The sequence below is a fragment of the Nothobranchius furzeri genome, chromosome 11, assembly GCF_043380555.1.
Source record: "Nothobranchius furzeri strain GRZ-AD chromosome 11, NfurGRZ-RIMD1, whole genome shotgun sequence".
NCBI lineage: Eukaryota > Metazoa > Chordata > Actinopteri > Cyprinodontiformes > Nothobranchiidae > Nothobranchius > Nothobranchius furzeri.
The window spans coordinates 27,218,708-27,235,086 of NC_091751.1; the positions used below are offsets into that span (position 1 = coordinate 27,218,708).

The window sequence follows — 16,379 nt, forward strand, 5'->3', positions numbered from 1 at the left end:
TATTATTATTACTATTATATTATTATTACTATATTATTATTATTATTATTATTATTATTATTATTATTATTATTATTATTATTATTATTATTATTATTATAACACATTTCATTTGTTCTCTCTATTCCAGAAAACGTTTTCACTTGAACACTCAAAAATATAAATTTAAAGCATTTATTTATTTTTTTTTCCTGTTTCTGTGCGTAACATGTAATACACAGGACTAGGTCCGGAATCATTATTACACATTAATAACTGGTCAGAGCTAATCTGTGTCTCGCTAAACCAAGGTTGTTCGATGAGATCGTCTCTCCTATTTCCACAAACCCTAGATTATCAGAGGGAATGTGCTGTTTTTCCAGTGGACCCGCACAGAGGAGTCCTCCTGTATGGTGTGTGTGTGTGTGTGTGTGTGTGTGTGTGTGTGTGTGTGTGTGTGTGTGTGTGTGTGTGTGTGTGTGTGTGTGTGTGTGTGTGTGTGTGTGCGCGCGCGCGTGATGACGAGACAGGCGGAGGTGAGGCGAGGAGGAGGAGCACAGACAGCATGACAGTCCGCGTGCAAACGGAGGCAGTCGGACGCACTTGGACTACCACTCAGACCGGGACCGGCAGCGCGTGCCTCCTCTCCTCGCGCGCACAAACTCCTTTTATTCTTATTAAGAGAGAAAATCCTGGACCCACCCGGACAGCGCAGCGACATTCATAGTCGCTTTTATTTTTCGTGTGTTTTTTTTTATTTTCTGGATAAAAATATAAATAAAAATGAAAGTTTATTTTTTATAAACGACGCTGCTTTAGGGAGAAGATCCTCAACTCGTCAGTGTCGGAGCTCTTTGATGCAGCTGCGTCAGATTCTTTCAGTGAAGCTTCTGAAATCTGTGAGTCTTACCTCTAACTTATTTTACCATCACTTAAACCTTTTTAAAATCTATTTTATAGTTTTGCACTGATGGGAAAAGGCATGAAGAGATGAGTCCTGTTGGTGCCAAACGAGCTGATCTAAGATTTTCTCTCATTCATGCAGCAGCTGGGTTGATAATAGCAGCTGAAGTGTTTAGAGAGGAAAAACAAATTAGCTGTAGAGTATTTAATGAGAACTTTGCAGCTGTTTTAATGGAAATTATCCAAAATTTCAAGGAGCTGAAGCATGATAACCAAGTATGAGTAGCTTGTTTTTGTGTTGTTGTTTAAATATCAGTGTCTGTAACTGCTCACTTACAGAGCGATTTTCTAAACCTGAGTACGAAGTTAGCAGATGTGCAAGCACTGGGAGCTCTTCAAAAGGTGCATCATTACAGTCTGAGACAAGCGAGAAGGATGGTGTGCACATGGAGGATGTGCACGTTCACAAACACATTTTTGATTCAGAGCTGTGAAAATCTAAGAAGAGAAGTGCAGCAGATGCAAACATAAATAAAACATGAAATCAGGAAGCTTCTGGGATTAAAGGTCATTTATGCAGCTTCTCTTTATTAGATACCTTTAGATATTGAGTTTTTTTCAGAGCGGGGACACTTAAGCAGCTTTTTCCTTGTTTTTGCTAAGAAAAAGAATGCAGACTCATGTTTAATTTTCACAATTCACTGTCACCCAAAACCTTCCTCCTCTTCTTTCCATGCAGCACTTCAAATACGCTCCAGATCGATTCTCTTTGCAAATTCACAGAAAGAGAAAATAGGCATTCCTTCATGAAACCACCGCCCACAATCTGGAAATGAAACAAGCCAAAATGTGTGGATGCTGCTTCATTTCATTCTCCAGCAGCAGGAGAGAGAAAACAAGCAAACATCTAAAGATTGTTCCTTTTGGTGGGATTCCTTTTGATTTATGTGTTTAGAGGACCAGGAGTTTCAGCTACTTAATCTGCATCAGTGAGCCGATGTGGCAAGCAAAAGGCAGCTTTACAGCACAGAAATATCAGAAGTCTGATATGCACATGCTGCGCTACACAGAGGAGGACAAGAATAGCAACAAACACTGTCATAGAAGGAGAGAGAGATTCTGAATCAGGAGCTGAGAGGAGATCTGTGCAGACAGGCATGCTGAGATATGTAAAGGGCCCCGCAGTCAACTGGACTGCGTTTGGCAGCGCAGCCGTCTGCTTTCTGGGTCTCTGAGATAAAACGATCATTCATTCATTAGGCCGTGAGCGGGGTGTCCATCTGGCTGTGGGTGTCCGTGAGCTCAGGAATCCGGAGGATGGAAGGAGACAGATGAGATGGGTCAGTCAGCGCAGGGAATCACGTTAACTCACACACATACATGTGTGTAATGGACAGCTATCACCTGATTAAGTTCTGCACAAATCCACAGTTCCACTAGTTTAATTTTTATACAAGAAATAACCATTTTTGTAAGTCTGCATCATATAAATCTATAATTGTTTGACTCTAAGGGGTTGTGTGACGCGTTTTAAGCAGCCTGGTGGTTTCTTTACCAGGTAAATCAGTAAAAATCATGTATATATGATCATAATCCAGATGTTTTCAGAGTTGGGAACCCGTGTTGGAACAATGTGCTCTTGTTGGTGCAGCCAGAAGCAATCGGCCAGGTTACATGATCCAAGAAACTGAGGGTCACCAAAAAGATCCAAGGTTCCCTGTTAGCAAGCCATACATCAGCGTACGACAGATCCAAGAGAGCGGTTCAACCTTTCCGATGGCACACTGAGGCTCAAGTGGAGCCTCTGCCCTGGCGGCACACTGCAGGGTTTACGCGAGGTGGTGAGGACATGTTAGCTGAAACTTTGGAGCAAAGCTGCACCAGCTTTAGGATGTGATTAAAGTCATGAGATGCTGCAGCTCTCCTCCCCTCCCAGTTCCCTCGTATGAGTCAGATCTGAGCTTTATTCATGCATTCGTTCAGACTCTTTGTGATTTTCCATCACAACAAAGAGGATCAGCTTTAGTAAAATTTAATTTCACAGTTATCTGTTTCAGTGCTCCCTGCCCTGTTTAACGGTTTGCATGTGCAGGTGGCTGGGTTTGGGGCAGAAGCCGCTTGCTGCTGCTGAATGCTGAAGAGGAGCACATGAAATTAATGAGAGGAGAACATAATTATCTCTGCATTGTTGTTCATGCAGGACCGGTGAAAGCATGCATTTTATGCAGTGATGGGGCCTCTCTGAGCAGGGCTGCAGCATCAATAGGTGGTGCTAGAATAGAGCAAATGTGTGTTTGTGACCAACAGACTGATTTATATTCATTATGAACTTTGCATGTCATTTAGCTCATGATCTCTGCCGCTGCAGTCTGGATTCACAAAAAGGTTCCTAATCTGAAGTTACAGGGATTGGTAGCTAAGTAGTTCCACTCCAACTTCTGATTATTTTCACACAAGTCATCATATACATTTGTCTTTGCTTCACCACTTCAGAGGCTAAATAGTAATTTGTCACAATCAAAGTGCAGCCTTCGCTGGGCTCTTTGGCTGTTATCAAATGGCTGTTGGTCTGTGATAAGGATTGATTAAAACCGGCTTTTAGCAGCTAAAGTGAGCTTTCAAACCAAATTCAGTGCATCAGAATTTCTACCAGTCTAAGAAAGCTTCTAAATTACCCAGAATCCTCGGCTATTCTGCTGTTAGTGAGTGGCTACAGGCAAACAGCAATACCAATTACTCTAATTATTATTTATAACGAAACATGGGGCCGTAAATAAATGAAACAAAACATGTTGTTAATAAAGGACATTTTAAAGGTGCAATTTGTATGAATTATACAGTGAAAGAATCACAAAACAGCATGTCTCAATCATGTTGGAAGGAAGGTTATAGAACCAAAGCCAGAAAACAGCAGCAACCCAGAAGTTTTGTCTGGAATCCATAAGAAGCCACTGCATGTTTTTTTTTTTTTTTTACTCTTTTATTGATTGAAGTAGGCAAGAGGCTAATGTTGAGCTAACAATGCTAACGGTGAATTCGATGCAGTCAGCTGTAAAATATCTACTTCAAAACCTAGCTGGTTTTCAGATTTGCTACAACTTAAAAAAATTAACTGCTGTAACAACATTTGCCGACAAGAGTTCTCGCTTACAAATTGCACCTTTAAGGATCAGAAATTATTTGTCAAAATCTCGTCCAGGTATAATATGATCTAAACAAAATGTAAATGACCCATTCAGTGTGTGAGGGATAAAATCACCAGACAAAGGAAGAGGAGACAATTTATTAAAAGGAAACACAGGGATCATTTATATCTAATCCAGAATTTTCTAATGATAAATGATTATAAAGCCCTTTTGAAGTCCAGTAAGAGGATTAGGGACCTATTGGTCAACCGGAGAGCCTCCTGTGGTGCAGCGCCGCAGCTCTGACTTATTATTACACTTTCTCTAAGACTATTCCATGATTTCCTTTACGCTTCGGTTGCTTTTTCCTCCCTGCTCTGGCTCACACTGCAGATGATTCACAGGGCCGGCTGTAATACTAGGTGTAATCACCTCCTATTAAAGCTTTTTGGTGATTGATCGGCCACATCAGGGGAAAGCCATTATGGAGACTGAGAGGATGTGGGAGATGTTTTTCATGCATTTACTGGCTGCTCTTTGGCCTTTGTGTTAGTTTCGAGTAGAAAACTTAGTTTTTAAAAATCAGGAGTGGGTTTTTCACCTGGTGCCGTTCTTACGACTCAGAGGGTCATTTTGGCTCTCGTCACACCCCGCTGTCCTGTCCATCTTTATCAACTCATTCACTTTTTTATTCAAAGGGTGAAGATTTACTCCAAGAGTCTGGAATTGTTTCAAAGGCAGGTTGTGGTGAATGTGACATTTTTTATTGTGTCTTCACAGTGACTTTAATGTAGTAACCCACGTTTAACGCTCCTTCTGTCATCCTGAAAGAAGGACGTGAAGCTCGCTAAACTCTCAGCTGTTTGATCTTCTTCTCTATCTCTGCTTTTAAAAACGATTTTGCATTTTAGTGGCACCTCGTTCGACTAGTTACACAGGTGAAACAATAACAGTTAGAAAATAGTGCTAAAGTTAATTTATGTTAGTAACTGAACTTAAAAGGTGAAACTACTATGTGAGACAGAGTCATTCCATGCAAATCCAGATTTTTCAGCCTTCTTTTGTTATGATTGTGATGATCAAGGCTTACTACTGATGAGAACAACACATTCAAAATCTCTGACATTTACAATATCGTGAACAGGTTCACTATTCTAGACGCATAGTGTCACACACTCTAATCAGCTAAAGAATCCAGAGCACCTGCAGAGGGATCCGGAGCCTTTAGATCAGAGGTATTCAATCCGGAGGGCTGGTATCCAGCACGTTTTAGTGGTTCCTCTGCTCCAAAACACTTAACTCAGTGCTTGAATCACCTGTGCAGCAGCTCATCAGGCTCTGCAGAAGCCTGTTAATCACCTGCTGATTGATATCAGGTGTGTTGAAGCAGGGTGAAAACTAAAACGTGATGGATAACGGCCCTCCAGGCCCAGAATTGAATACTCCTGCTTTAGATGGTCTCTCAGTCTGTTTTACTGACAGAAATGAACTTTTGCACCAGAATCTCATTCCTCCAGGTTCACTTGTATCTGGGTTTGCAGCATCTGTTAAATTGATGCAGAATGGATCAAATGTGGAAGTGAGAATATTTAACAGGTTTTTGCTGCTACCAGCCTGATTTTTAGCCTTAATAAACCCGCCCTGGTGAGTTAGATGACCTTTTAACAGTTATTGATTTGCAGCTCTAACGTTTTTGCAAACATCTTTATTTGTTCTCCTTCCTTTTGGCTTCTTTCTCTTGCCTCCGTTGCTGTTACTGCTCCTCTCTCTAATTGAATTTGTATAACAATGTTTGCCCATCTCCTCCCCTTCGCTCAATATTTCATTCTTTTCCTCCTCGTTTCAATTTTTGACTCCAAATCACTCTTTTGTCTCTATCTGTTGGACAATCTTCTCCACAGTCTTAGTGACTTTTCCCTGTCTGTGTGGTTTGTGCTTGCATCAGCACCGATTCATCTCACGCTGCTTGTTCCTCTCAGCGTGTTTGCAGTCTGAAGCTCTCAAACACAAGCTGCTCTCTGACCCCACACTGTGTACAGATATGGCCAGGAGGAGATTTGTTCTTATGTCCAGCAGCACAAATACTTCTTTAATTGCTTTCTGGAAGCTGTCAGCTGCCGTGTTTCCTCGGAGTTCACATGGATGCAAGTAGAAGTTAGCGATGCAGGACAGAGACGGGTGAGGCTTGTGTGAAGCTTGGTGATGACGTTCTGCTCTTTTTTTAATAAATAAATGAGAGATTAGCAAATATATATATATATATATATATATATATATATATATATATATATATATATATATATATATGTGTGTGTGTGTATATATATATATATATATATATATATATATATATATATATATATATACATATATATATAAATTTATTCAAAACACCTTCCCTTTATTGTAAGAAAAACCCTACGAATACGGTTTTTATTCTGGTGTGGGTTGTTGTGTGTCCCCGTGTTTGTACTCAGCCTCCATCCATTCTTCTTTTCCTCCTGATTATTTTACTGTTTGATGAGTAAAATTAATTTAAAACCATGCTGGATCCGGGGAAAAAGAGCTCCATATTAAATACATCAAGCTCTGGTAGAACCATTGCGACCTTTATGATTGTTAGGGGTCACCAACCTTTGTGAAACTGAAAAACATGAAGAAACACAGCAATCACGTATCAGAGATTTATTTTTATTTTAGTAAATAACTGTTATTTGTATAGCACCATTCACAGAAAAAAATCACAAGGTGATTCATATTAAAACAGAATAAACTACAAGAAAATAAACAAACATGAGAGCAAGACAAGCAATAAAATTAAGTAAAAGTAAGTTTGAAAAGTCAAGTTTTTAAAGGTTTATTGAATATGAAAAAATGAATTTAAAATACACTTACATACACATATGATTATTTTATATTAGATTAAATATTATTATCACCCTCATGTTATTTCTAAAGCACCTTCCACTACTTTTGGAGTAGCCCAAGGTGCTGTACACTATCCCGATAAAGCAAAAGCAAAGTACAAGCATAAATAAAACACTCAACCAGTGGTGGCTTGTCCATAGGGGACGCTATGGCGCCACCCCACGGTCTCACAGGAAGAAGAAGAATTACAATATATATATATATATAAAAAAACAAACCATGAAAATTAAACTAAACGATCTATGCATCATACGGACTACAAGTGCTGTCTATCATCTGCATTTGTGTAGATAAAAAGGTTATTTACAGTTTTAACACTACATAATTGTTTAGTGATGTATTTCCTGTTACCTTTTGGTGCAGCAATCTCTACCATAGACCTAGGCCCAATCCCATTACTCAAACTGCCACACTTGCGCCCTTCAGTTGTGCGATCCCGTCCAGGGGCGCGAGTGTGTAGGGTGTATCGATTGTCAAGTGCAGAAGTTGATGATGCCCCTTTTGCACCCCTGATCCTCACTTCACCCAAGTCTGCATCAATGTTTTTGACCCATTTTACTTAAACAGAGTTTAGTGAGTATTTTTATATATTTTTTTCTGCCTGCTTGAATTTAGCTGTTGGTTTAAAAAACCAGGAATGTGACTCGAAAGTACAATTTTTTGAAAGATTTGAAACAAGCCATCATTTTTTTCATTCATCTGCCCATGAACCATCATTTTGTAAGGAAACAAAAGGATAAGAAAGATGTTAATAGTACAAATTTATTTAAAAACCTCATTATTCATGTACACCTTTCCATAACAGGTCATTCAAATCTGGGCTGGCATGCTCTTTTCGGCACACCTGTTAAATGTTAAATTGCACCTCTCCAAAAATATTTCAGCAGCTGCCACTGCAATCAGTAAAAAGATAAAATAAGTAATTTGGTGCATTTATATGCTGATGACACAAATCTCTTCAGCTTCATAATAAGTTGCTTTAAAATAAGTCAAAAGCCTATAAAATGTATTTTATTTAATTATTTAGTTTTTTCATTTATGTAATTAGAGTGCATAGTTCACCAGCATTTTAGAAAATAAATAAATAAATACTGGACCTAACATCAGTTTCAATAAAGATGAATTTTCATGAAAAACTTCTACATGCCGAAAACAATTACCTACATAAATAATTTTATGATCTAGAGTTTCTAACTGTAAATGATCATCTGTGGGCTGTGGTTAATTTTTATCTCATGATAGAATAATCCGTGTTTAATCCTGAAATGCCTGCCTGCTAATGGGAACCAACTGCGAGCAACAGCAGAGCATCAAGTGCACGAACATATATTCATCCACTGATTAGTTAAAAGTGCAGCAATTTGCTGAATACTGTCCGACTCCTCCGGGGCTGAAAATAGTCGCCATCAGTACGACTCAGATAACGGTGATTGCATCACATGGCAGACAGGAGACTATTACCTCTATAGTTGTGTGTGTGTGTGTGTGTGTGTGTGTGTGTGTGTGTGAGTGTGTGGTTGTTTGTGTGCGTGCATGTGGTCACTCATTTCTTCTCAGGCTGTGTCTTGCCTACTTGTCTAAACTTTCAGGCGGAGCTAATTAAACCGTGTTCACTCCATCAGTGGTTGTGTGATTTTTAGGTCTGCAGCGTAACTATCAGTTTACATCCCTGCTGCTGGCTTTTGCTCGAGTCACTTTGAAGGAACAACAGTACTTCTTGACCTGACAAGGTATCCTAAAACATCAGTCAGATCAGAAAATGCACAGGAATTAAAAACATGCATGTTTTATTATACTCATCTATATTAATGCAGTGACTATGAAATATAATGTGAATTAATACACAAAGTGGCTTTATATTCCAGTGGAAGTAATCAATATTTCCTCATGTGAAACATTTATGATAAGACAATTTTAAATGAAAATATTTACAACGGATCTTTAATCACCTTTTCAATTTTCTGTTAAACCAAAAAATTTCCTGTATTTGTCAACATTCATAAAATGTAGGATTTTTTTTCATTTAATTGTTCAATTTTTCATCAAAACTTTATCATCCAAATACATAAAGTAAATAAATGACTATTTCTTTGCATATATATTTTATTTTGGATTTAAATTAAATGTATTGATATAAATACATTTTAAATCAAATCTGTTTTCATTTTATTGTGTTTAATTGTTTAGTTAAGTTTTGTTCATGTTTCTGTAACTTTAAAAGGGAACTAGGCAGTTTTGGCTTGCTTTTAGCACCCCCTAGTGTCCGTTTGTAGAACCAAATGTAAAACTTATATCCTCGCTGTGTGTTCCTATTTTAACACCTTAAAGTGACTGTGTGTATTCTCCCTGGCAATAGGGGTAGATACCCAAACCATTGCAAGCAAGCATTATTTTTTGTGTTTAAGTAAGACCATATCAACAAATGCCCATTAGGGTCAAAAATCCTTGGGAGTGCAACCTCCAGCAAAATGACAAGAACATCAGATTCCCTTTCATCACTTGCAATGAGTGAAGAGGAAAATGTGTAAAAGAACAACGTTTATTATTGCTGAAAGTTTTGTAACCATTTGTTACAAATCAGTAAAGGCATTTTGTCCTCATGGGTTCCCGTAGAAGGAAACATGACATCCAATATGGTGAAGCCCAGAGACTCAGACCCGATCCCATGTATTTTAGACCAGATTTGTATGGGTATATGTTCTGAAACCCCCAATATTTTTCAAAGACTTGGCATCTTTCAATTAATTTACAACATTTTATTCAATATTTCCAGAGATTAAGGGTAAAAACTACACAGTCACCCTAATCTAACAGCTGAAACGTCTCTGTTGGGTAAAAACAGTATTGGATGTATGGAAATTATTTTGTCTGGGTACCCCCTTGTGTGTGTTGGACTTTCTTTGAGGTAATCCTGGATTGACTAATAAAATTACCCAACAGTCTCCCCAGCCTTCCAGTGTCTACACTGAATTAAACAAATCAGTTGTTCGTGATCTAAAACATGTAGGAAATACACTGGAACCAGACTGCAGCAAACCGGCAACCCTGGAGTTGCAAGTGGAATATTTTGGTCACAGGGGCGATAGGGGCTGGGTGGCCTTTCATTAAAGTTGTAAAGGGTCATTTTAGCACACACTGGCTCAAGAAAATGATTTAAAAATATGAAAAAGTTGCTAAGTGTGGTTTTTATGGTATCATCCAGGGGTAATCTGCCTGTTAAAGGGTTAGTCTGCCATTCATACATCCTCATGTGAAACTATTTAGATGAAAAACAAAGAAATTAATTCAGAAAAATATTAACAGAATTTGTGAAAATGATAAAACAGATTTGAGTTACAAACTGTTTTAACTAAGAGCGCCCTGCTCTGCTACAAGCAAATAATAAACCCTAAATCTGTAACTGACATGCTCAGTTTTATCCTTTAACCCAGAATAAGCATGGCTTCTTACACACAAAAACCACACCACATTTAACAGGAACCGGAGGTGAATTAGTGCTGCAAATGAAGTAAGACCGTCCTTTGCTGCAGACAGAAAATGAGGCATATTTCAGAGGAAGATTTCCCTTCGACCACGCTAGTCAATGAACCTTTGACAAGATGTTCTCTCTGAGATTTAACTGCTGTAAAATCACCAGTCACCAGCAGTGTTGGGAGTAACACAGTATAAAAGTAATTAACTACCATAATGCATTGCTTTTTGCTGTAATGTGGTAATGTAAGGCATTACAGGGAAAGAAAATGGTAATATTTACTCGGTCCAATTGTCAGTAACGCGGTAACTACAATGCATTTTTAAACCCAGAATCAAGATGTGGGTTTCCTAAAAATTCAAATTGCGGGAAGCCTGAAAAAAGATCCAGTATCCACATATATGACGTCATTTATGGACTCAGCTTTGCGGGCATTCTATGAGCAGAGAGGGCGCAGCGGTAACGGCTCAAATACTCCAGCTGCGTCCTGCACGCGGCCGCTGTTATATTCACAAAGTCGCTCCACCAAAACATAGTCATTCGTTTGCGATCGTTTATATCAGCCCATATTCTCTGGTACTTCATGTACTTTTCAGCTGAGTTCATAATCTGTACCCCGGTGATATCAACTCATTGCTGCTGGAGCGCAGCGCATATGAAGCTTTTTGATTTATTTATTTTTGTTTACGTTCGGTAGATCCCTTTGGCTGATTAGTTAGAAAGTAGAAAATCTAGGAAACAGTTTTTTCTGGAAGATGGAGAAAACATGCAGCATGCAGGAAGGTTAGAGAGAGAAAGGGCAGGAAATTATTCAAATAAAATCAAGAAAACAAAACAAAGTGCTTGAAAAGAAAAAAGTTGATAGATTTATCCCCAATACTCATTTTACCAGTGAAAAGCAATAATATATAAGCATTTAATATTTATACATGTGATAGAATCAGATCACCCCAGAAGTCAGTCCCACATCCAGGGCCGTATCAAGGCATTTGGGGACCACGGCAAATATAGGCTTAGAGCCCCCACCACCTCACTCCCTGCTCAGTTAATCTAAGATGGCAGCGTGTTGAGAGTACAGATTGTTGTTGCTTTTATTTAATAAACAATCATTTTAAAGCACTGTTATTATATCTGACTGTTTATAACAGCAATCCTAGCTCAGACACCACATCACCTTCCACATATATGTCATGAGCTCACTGAGCGTCACATTACCAGATTCATATTGAAGTTGTTTTGGTGAAAGTAACTTAAAGTAATGCAAAAGTAGCGTAATGCCTTACATTTTAAAATCAGTAATATTGTAATGTAAGGAATTACTTTAAAATGAGGGTAACAAGTAATAAATAATGCATTACAGTTTTGAAGTAACTTGCCCAACACTGATCACCAGTGCTTAAGAAGCATTTTGCACAGAGGAAATGATGTGTGATTGTGTCGGAGCATTGCCGTCCCATCCTCGGTGATGTAATTAGATCTGCGATTCAGGGATGTTAAAGATCTCCCTGCCAACGTCTGTTAATGACTCAGGAACCTCGACGTGGGTTTGGGTTCATTCCAGGTAATCGTTCTCAGGCTCGCCATCGTCTGTCTGCTGCCTCTGATTCTTCACTATCTCTCAAAACTTCCAGCTTTGTTCTCCAGCTTTTGTTGAAGCACATTTCCTCCCTAAGCATATGTTGGTGGAATTGTTGTAATTATGAGGAGCATTGGTATAGAGCTCCAGACATCACGTGACTCTCAGAGAGTAGACGCCATGTTGGCAGGCAACAAAGGTAAAGAAAATGAATGGGATCGGCTTGGATTTTACTCCGTTGGAGTTTCTTCACACTTTAAAACCGAAGAAATCGTTTTATATAGTCAGAAATTAAATAGATTAAACATCTACGGCACTTACCGTGCCCCTGGGATACTTTTTAAAAACGCCAGAAGCTGTTGGAGCGGACCTGGCCAGGGAACGCCTTGGGATTTCCCTGGAGGAGCTGGCCCAAGTGGCTGGGGAGAGGGAAGTCTGGGCCTCTCGACTTAAGCCTGATTCATGCTTCTCCGTCTGCGTCAGGGCGGAGACACGCAATGCCATTACCCGTCTCTGCGGAGCTCTCCAGCAGGCCCGCAAGGACGGACGGAGTCGAGCTCTCTTTTCTAAACATCCGTCCATCGAGACGGACAACACAAGCTTGTGATTGGTCAGGACGCCACTGTCGTCTACACCGCCGCCATTGCGCCCTCAAAAACATAAAGAGAGCCGAGGAAAACTAGTAGCAGACACGGAGAAGCTTGAAGAAGACCTCGCGAAAAAACTCTAAAAGCATGAACGTTTAATTCCACGTGACTGGAGGAGTGAAAAGATGCGCAGCAAGCGTTTTATTTATGGACGGAAATGACAGGAAATGTGGGTTTAGAGGTGGGGAGCGCATGAAGAGGTGGAGGAGAATGAGAGACAAATTTGTCTGTTAAAACGTCTCTTGTATACGAAAAAACACAATATAAACACACTATCTTGGACCGGATACATGACAGGATACCAACGAACAGCGCTACACCCTCTGTGGTCCTGGTGGGGAATTGCTTTGCAACACTCTCCAGGAGACGGAGAAGTATGAGAGCAAAACATCTTCGTCCGTGCGTGTCTGTCTCTCCCATTTGGAGCTGAGGGAGAAGCATGAATCAGGCTTTAGGCTACTGCCCTGGCGACCCGACTCCGAATAAGCGGATGAAAATGGATGGATGGATGGATGGACAAATAACATAGATTTAGCTGTAAGTAGTTTAAATAGAGTGCTGTGCTGTTTGAACGTATAAACTGAACGCCAAGAGAAATCACTAGTCTGATTTTTTTTCGTGAATAAAATAAATATGTCAGGCAGGAGCGTCTCAGGATCTGTCTGAGATCTGTCTCGGTGAGACAGATAATAGCAATCCAAAGTGCTTGTTATGTGTGATCTGACAATTGATCAACCATTGCTTAAAAATGAAAAACAGCTTAGCCGGTTAATTGCTGTGATCATAAAACACGTAAACGGCAGCACGCAGAACTCACGAGGCAACGTTTTACGTGATGTTTACTTGTTGCTATGAGTAATAAGACAGAAAAAGCCACGCCAAAATAAGTTTAGGAAGCCCACTAAGAATCGTAATAAAAGTATTTAAAATAAATACCATACACAGTTGAGGAAACGTTGGTTTAAGTACCTGATATGAAGCGGTCGCTGCATAAGCAAAAACCTTTACTCTCGGGATCCCACAGCTTCATTTTAGCCCGGTCACTAGTGCGTTTTATTACAATGATCCAACGTTTGCGGTGTTCCAAATCTTGGGGAATCCTGTAGATGGCTCATTCCTTATGTCGTCCGTGTCTGTTCTGCATCCTGGGGCACAACAGGAATCTACCATATTTCCCGTTTGATTGAGTTTTCTGACAATAACAAATAGCCCAACTACGGGCTACTGCCTGCCAAGATGGCGCCGTTTCGATTTGAACTGTTGCATGCCGGGAGAAGTGACGTCAACTCCCCGAGCTGTATAGAGGGAAACAGCTGCCTGAAAATGGTGAAGCAAATAAAACAGTTCTCCATGTCTGAGGCTCAGGTTGAGACTGTGCACAACACGAGGAAGGAGCCAGAAAATCCACTTTGATCTTCAGCCAATTATCTTACTCTTTAGCTTTAATTGTGTGTGTGTGTGTGTGTGTGTGTGTGTGTGTGTGTCTGAGGGGAAAAATCAGACCTGCTTTTATCATTTCCCTTTTCAATTGGTTTGTGGTTTAATGGGCTTAAAGATTTAAATTTCAAGATTTACATCTATAAGAGGATAAAATGTGCTTTTGTAAGAGCAGGAAACAAGCAGGTAAATCGAGTATATCAGATGGTATATTGTACAAACATGATAGTATATTGTACAAACATGAAAATTATAAAGTATGAACATGATAGTATATAGTACAAACATGATAGTATATTGTACAAACATGAAAATTATATAGTATGAACATGATAGTATATTGTACAAACATGATAGTATATTGTACAAACATGAAAATTATATAGTGTGAACATGATAGAATATTGTACAAATGTGTATAAAATAAATGTAAAAAAAGGGAAAATAGCTTTAAAATTGACTGAGAATTGCCCACATTGCATTAGGTTTGGTCAGATAAATCACCCCCCTTCTAGTCTCAGGTTGTGTTGACTCAAAATAAAAAGAGGGACCAAGAAAAATAAGCCTATTGGATAACCCCAGTTTGACAGAGGTCGTATTGCATTTACCGTTTGTCCTCCGCAGGCTCATTTTAGGAAATGAGACAAACAAATGTGTTTGGTTAGATGAGATTCGCTCTCAGTGGAAAGTAGAGGAAATGAAAAATCTGGAGAAAGCAAAGGTTGCCAAATAAAGGTTTTTGATCCATCTGAAAATGAAACCCTTTCTTTAGCAACTACCACCGGAATCTGACCCTGTTGCTCCTGCAGGAACTCTTCAGACAACAATCAGAAGAGGGAAGATGTCGTTGACAGGGAGGGAGCTGCTCATTTAACAGAACAAAGCTCGTAATTCACAAACAAACTCTTTTGTTGGCTGGTATCAGAAGGAGAGATTATTAATCAGGAGATTACATAACGGAACATTCAATAAACACAGCTGAGTGGCCTCACTTCCTGTTAGGAAACCCCAAATGAGAATCCTCAGATTAGCACATCTGAGAGGTTTCATATGAAACGCGTGTTGCCACTGGAACACAACGATTGACTCAGACTTGTTTTATAATAAAACACCTTTGTCTCCTGGTGATGTGAAGTTTTAAGTGAGCTGAATGTTTCTAAACTCATGCAACTTCCCTGAGACTCAGTGGGTCTAGAGGACATTTCTTAATAGCGGGATCTCACAGGAGATGATGTCAGCGTAAAGCCAAGCCTTAAAACACAGTGTGCAGCAGCAACTCTCAAGAGGGAACCACGTTAGTCTGAATTAATCACCTCCATGCAAATCAGCTGAAGCTTTGGAATCTCTAATCAGAGCTTTAGTCCACCGGTTGTTTGCATGATGAATGATTCTTGTGTTCCCAAATGATGTTATGTTAAAGGTACAATATGTAAGAATTCTACATTGAAATAACCACAAAAAAGTGTAATGCCTCAACCATGTTGGAAGCAAGGTTACATTGACACAGATGTCATTTTCAGCCAGCTGCGGCATTGTCAGTAGGAATACTCGATATTGACTTTTTGATTCAGTTCAATTCAATTCAATTCAGTTCCAGTTCATTTATAAAGCCTTTTATTTTGGGCAGTATAAGGTACACCTGTGCACTACTTATGATGTCAGATCAGCATCTTGATGTGGCACACCTGTGAGGAGGGATGGATCATCTCAGCAAAGTAGAAGTGCTCACTATCACACATTTAGACTGATATGTGAACAATAGGGCTGGGGGTAAACGATTATTTTTAAAACGATTATTCTGACGATTATTTTATCGAATAGTCGACTATTCTAATGACTATTTATACAATAAATCTAATGATTATTTTTCTATTGCACAGTTAATAAAAACCAAAAAAATCTCTAATAAATTCCTCCAAAAAATTGATTAATTGTTACTGTAAGAGAATAAACACTACAGGCCTCCCATTTTGTATAACACTGCTTTTATTGTGTTGTGGTTGGTTATGTTCTGGTGACGTGTAGAACTTGGGAGTGCAGGCTGCTGCCTGAGAGGTGGTTGGAGACGGAGTGTCTCCATGCTGCTTCGTCTTGGTCACTTATGTGCGTGAGGCGAGTGGTGTTACGACTCTTCCTGGGGAGTTTGGCTCGTGTGCAAAAAGGAAGGGACAATAATGTGGGATTTAAAAGTTAAAATGATGATCGGGTTTATTTACAACTACAAAAAACCAAATCTTTCCATCCACAGGTTGGGAGTAATAAAACTAATTCTGCCTGTGGGGAATTAAAACAAAAGTACAGATAACTAGGGA

General features: G+C 39.3%; 1 protein-coding gene across 2 annotated transcripts in view; it reads left to right on the top strand.

Annotated features, from left to right (window-relative positions):
• The first annotated feature begins 737 nt into the window (after nucleotides 1-737).
• Nucleotides 738-16,379, top strand: part of calcr (calcitonin receptor) — a 96,633-nt gene continuing 80,991 nt past the window's right edge. For both annotated transcript variants that reach the window (XM_015955852.3, XM_015955853.3), the window contains exon 1: nucleotides 738-878. The gene's annotated coding sequence lies outside the window, so the exon portion shown is untranslated. The remainder of the gene's footprint in view (nucleotides 879-16,379) is intronic.